A 6,000-nucleotide genomic window follows, 5' to 3' on the forward strand; every position below is an offset into this window, starting at 1 on the left:
TGACGTATAGTTGAATTCATTCTTGGTGTATGAAAGGCATTATATATAATTATGCATGATAAGATCACAAACAAAATTTAAAAATATTAGGTGCACTTTCTTTTAACAAACATTATATTTTCTTTTATGGTGTGGAAGGGGATATTAAGTTCGGCAAGAAGAAAAAAAAATATTGGTCTTAACACGATTCTTGTGTTGCTGTGCACCACATGTTCCTTGCCACAGAAAAGATGCAGTACATTTTGCAATTCCTTTACTTTAGCTTGATGTTTCAAGTCTTTTGTGTGTTTCTAAAGTTCACTTTTACCACAAAAGAGCTCAATGTTAACAGGTCTTACATAGATTTGGTTCGATTCTCAACACGAACTGCAACTACACGTTAAATTGTAGATCCGAAAGCCACTCTTTGTTAAACCTCGCTTATTACCGCTCATCTTAATAATATATATAAGTTCACCGAGAAGCAAATGTTGCATTTCTCCCTTTCATCCTAGCATGAAACAAAACTAACAGCTGTAACACGAAGGAGCTACTTCGAAAAGAAGTAAGCTATATTTATGTGGAAAACAACTTCATAGAGATGTGCACCAAATGATAGAAGTATGAACTATTGTTGCCACGCGGTACCACGCGGAAAACTTGGTCTATTATAATATTTGCCTCCCTTTGTTCGCTCTTTCGTATCATGTGTATCGGATGGTTTTGATATTTCTTCTGATCATTAAAACATAGCAATGATGCCTGTGTGCGGGGAAAATACCCAAAAGCACCAGATAACTGTCTTTCCATTTGTTTTGGAAACGACAAACCCATTTCACGTGTGCGAGAGAAAATGAGCAGAGCGAGATCAGGTGTTTAGTCACGGTCAGTTCGCAGCAGGAGTCCATGGTTAAACATTTGGCCCGCTATCTTTTCATATTGATGTGAAAACATAGTCGCAAAACCTTACAAACACAAAAGACTGACTGCACTTCAAAGAAAATTTTAAGACACAGATAGTTTAGTTTTCTATTATAGCATCTTTTTTCAGCAAAAGAGTCGGTTCACTGTATTCGAATAAGGGAAGGGTTGAAAGGGTGAATTTATATTTTATAGGGAAGTAACATGGTAAGTAACATAAACAATATATACCGCTTCCGACACTGTACTGAAGCATTTCTTTCAGCGGTATATCACTAGATCTATCTTGACCCTCATCCCACCTCAAGTTGTAAAGTAAAAAGGGACAGAAATATCCAAGGAATAACTGTGCACTTGAGTTTTAGTTCACAATAATAAAACTAGTGGGCAAGTAAACAGTCTTTTGTAAGCTAAAGAAAACGGTGATGTTGAGAATGAATGAAATAGTGGAATGAAGTAAGTGGAAGGGAACTAAAGTCCACACACACGGTGTTTCTATGCCACAAAGCCCACTTGGTGCCAGCTGGGATCGAATCCGAGCCTTCACACACCAAGGGTGAATGCTGTGCCACTGAGTCATAGCGGCCCCGGGGCTAGATCGAGTCGCCTTTGCCTTTATAGTTTCTTAGTATTTAAAGTAATGAATGTTACGATTATGAAATAGATTTTCCTTAATGAGCTGCATAAAAACAAAAGCCTTCGAAATGCATTAAACAATTAGCGCGATTTGATTGTATACTTAATAGTTTCTGTAAATTTAAAATTGATTACAAAATCAACCCGTAATTTTATTAGGTGAATATAAAATATACTCCCAGCACCAAACAAAACTATTTGGAATTGTCATGAAAAGAAAGAAAGAAAAGGCAAATAGCGTTGTAAAAAGATTAGTAAGTAAGTGAAATACATTTCGGAAAATAAAAATTACAAAACTCATTTCTCCTTCAGCAGTGCGCAGAATCAATGTCTAGCGAATGAACACCTCCATGATAACAGAGAGAAATCGGTGTTAAATCAATAACAAAAGAAAGATAAATAAATTCATATTAAAAGTTATATCAGTGTGTAAATACGGAGACGCACCAAAGCTCGAAAACTTAATACACTATTACTCCTATATATCAAGCAATCGTTCAGCTGTCATTTGAGAGGATGTAAATCCCAGGCTCCTGAACAACTATGTTACTAGAGTAAAGTAAGGAGTGTATTTATCTTACAGTGAACTGCTTTGATGCCAAGTGGCCTAACTCCAAAATTGAAATTTTCCAGGAGTGAAAGTTGAAGTTCAATATCTCATAGACAATCCAAGTTTCTTTTATGTTGGGAGCCAAAACCGTAACTACTGTATGTAGTTTATTGTTTTATGATTTAGTATTTACAAAAATCCTTTTAAAAAATACCTATCTATAGAAGTGCAAGGTACTTATATCTACTAGTTCTTGGCATCCAAGCAGTCCATTTACTGTAATATACCATGTAAAATAGTCTCGTATGTGATGTATAACAAATGTTACATTATATATTATGGACATTGCGGAAGTTAGAGAAGAAATATTTGGAGAGCTTCGAAATGTGGTGTTGGAGGAAAATGGAGAAGATAAAATGGACAGAGCGAGCAACAAACGGAGATGTTTTAAAACGGATAGGAGAGAAGAGGACACTTCTAGCCACCATTCTTCGTAGAAAGGTCAATTGGATTGGACACATCTTGCGATGAAATTGTCTTCTTAACACCGCCATAGAAGGAAAGATGGAAAGGAAGCGAGGAATAGGAAGAACAAGAACACAGCTGATCCAAGATTTGAAAGGTAGGAGAAAATATTGGGAGTTAAAAGAGGAAGCTGAAGATCGAGAAAAGTGGAAGAAACATTTCCAGGCCAAAATCTAAAATTGAGTTTTAAAAAATCCTCATTAGTCCCAGGACCTGCCGAAAGACAGAATATCTAATAATAATAATAATAATAATAATAATAATAATAATAATAATAATAATAATAATAATAATAATAATAATAATAATAATAATAATATTCGTAACTCGTGATATGCTGCAACACATTAAAGTCTCAAAATAGTTAGGAAAGCGAATAATCCAGAAGTTATGTAGTCCTATTGCGTTCATGGGAACGAAAACAATAATTATAACTATGCTAAATTACTATAGACTGCCAATTTTTCATTCAGAGAATTTATGAAGTTCATTTTATCGCAATAGTTTTATACAAACTACATATAGGCTACGGATAATAGTTTTATACAAAGTAGATAATCGATTATTATTATTATTATTATATTTGAAGTACAATCAATATCACGACATTAGTTTTAATTAACTTAATTGAACTGAAATTAAATCTTGATCTCGAAAGATTAACTATTAAGTTTAGCGTTCTTTAATTTTCTAAAGTAATAAATGCTGCAATTGGTTTGAAGGCTGTTTCTGAGTGAATACTTTCTTCAAAATAATATTAAAAATCATAGAAAGATTTTCGAGACATTCGAGTCGAGTCGAGATTTTCACGAGCAGTCTCGACTCGACTCGTGTCTCGACTCGAAAAATCGAGTCGAGAAATGCGTTTGTCTCGACTTGTCTCGAATTTCACAACGTGTGTCTCGACTCGAATCTCGACTCGAATTCGAGTCGAGTCGAGTCGAGATTCGAGACATGTCTCGACTCGAGCGCATCCCTACTCCCTTCAGCTCAGTTCATAGATAACACTGAATGACTATCCTAATAAACTTCTGAAATGTAGGGGGGAGTTGCCCCCCGTCAGTTACGTCTATGCATGGATGCTCACTTGAATTGGTTTCAAGGTTGTTTCTGAGTAAATACTTTCTCCAAAATAATATTAAAAAGTATAGAAAGATTTTCGAGACATTCGAGTCGAGTCGAGATTTTTACGAGCCGTCTCGACTCGAATTTTCGAGTCGAGAAATATGTTTGTCTCGATTCGTCTCGAATTTTACAAAGTGTGTCTCGACTCGAATCTCGACTCGAATCTCGAGTCGAGTCGAGTCGAGATTCGAGACTTGTCTCGACTCGAGCGCATCCCTAATCGCAAGGAGCGGCCGAACTACAGTGCCTAACTCATCTGCAATGGCACGAACATTTGTCCGTTAGTGTGATTCTGCAGTGTTCTTGAGGAGCTCATCCGAACATGATGTTGATCGATCCTACAAGATGATATTACTTAAGTTAGAAAATATTGCGTTATCACCTTTACTTTTGTGTTTTGATGCTTGAAAACACTATTGAAATATGGCTAGCTTGCTGTTGTGTTCAGTTTCATTATGTCTATCTCTTTTATTATTACGTGACCAATAGACGTCAGTCTCAGGGGACTTTTCTCCACCACCAGCATTAAAAGCTGTAATACTCATTTTGTAATGCTGAGTAATCGGAATGATAATTTACAAACCGAAAGTGAAAGATGCATTTACTTGACATTCCTGGCCCAAATGTATTGTTAATGTTTTCTATGGCTTGTTGTGTCCCAGTTTGAAATCGTAATAACATAAACACTCACTCACAATTGTGTGTTCCCCATGGTGCATTTCATACTACCCCGTTCTACTACGCTCTGCCTCCTGACTGTCTAGCTACCTCATCCTGTTTGCTGGACGTGTATAGAGTTTATGACGTCAGATGTGTGAGTATAGTCCGTCCATCCCTGTGTTGTGTTGTTGAAGTGAGTTTCCCACCAGACATCAAAACAGTCACTTCATTCGCACCAGCTTAGTACAATTCAGAAAGTTCTAGAATACAGAATGTTGGTCATATGAAGTGCACTAAGTGATGAAAACACTTTGATTTACGATGAACAATCTGTACATTCCATAATGATTTTGCACCAATTCCTAATTTTAAAAGAATTAGCACAATAAATTTACTTAGAACAGAAACAATAAGACTTATATTACGGAAAGTATTTGAAAGACATTCATTTTTATTGGTTTCACAATAGTTATTAATGCAAGTTCTATTTCACTGGAGTTACGAAAAATGTTCACCCTCATTTCTTCCTTTATTGGTTCACAATTAATAAAACTCCATTTATTATCAACCCAGGTTACATGGAGAATATTTATACACAATGTCAATGTTCTATACCTAATCGTTTCAGACATCCAACGAAGAGCAACGAAACTTTCAAGACCATATTTTATCCTTAAGTGGTTTCATCTCGCTAAATTCCATTTTATCTGCAATTTAGGATATAATTTTTTTCAAAATGTTAAATTTCTACTCCTACGTAATAGTTTCGGAGGGCTAGAGAACACAAAAAAAAAAAAAAAAATTAAGCCCGTCCTTCTTTTAATTTAGGAGTTGAATCTCACGAACTCCTATCTTATATGCAATCTGTGTGCAAGCAGACTCTAAAATTTCAAGGATCTACTGCAAATAGTTTCGCAGATCTAGTAATGAGTGAATTAGCAGTAATGAGAGAATCTTATAAACCTGAAAGTTGAATCACAATCTTTCTTTCTTCATTCAGTTCCATTATTATTGACTAGGAGCATTGTATCTATCACAGTTGTCGAATTTGAAGCAGAAAGTATTAAATTTAAAGGCTATTAAAGGTAGTGCGCATTAAGACAAATGACATACAAGTAAAACGTTTTTCTGCCAAATTTTCCAGTCTTTCCGAAGCAAAAGGTTTCAAAGTCGATTCACAATTTTGGAAATTTTAGAACAACATTTGCGGATAATCTTCGTTCCTGTTCAAATCTTCAAAAATTTCGAATACATAAAGGAATAGAAGGTATTTTCTACTAAGCACCAGTTATTATGAACGCTACCTTTTCCTTTTTTTAACACACACACACATGCATGAATGTACATTACGGTGACCAGACATCCCTTTTTTTCAATTCTTATCCATTTTTTTCTGATTTTCAAACGGGATGCCTAAATGTTCCCGCTTTTCAACAAAAATAAACAAAGTGTCTCACAATTATTACTCAAAATGTATATCATCAAAGCAAATTGGTTAAAATTAGTGACTATAGAACACTTTTGGTATCAACACACAATATGAGAATTTTTAGACCGCGCCTGGAACTTGAATGATCAAGTGGGAATTATGATGCTGAAAATCT

The sequence above is a fragment of the Thermobia domestica genome, chromosome 11 (assembly GCF_964235325.1).
Source record: "Thermobia domestica chromosome 11, izTheDome1.hap1.1, whole genome shotgun sequence".
Lineage (NCBI taxonomy): Eukaryota > Metazoa > Arthropoda > Insecta > Zygentoma > Lepismatidae > Thermobia > Thermobia domestica.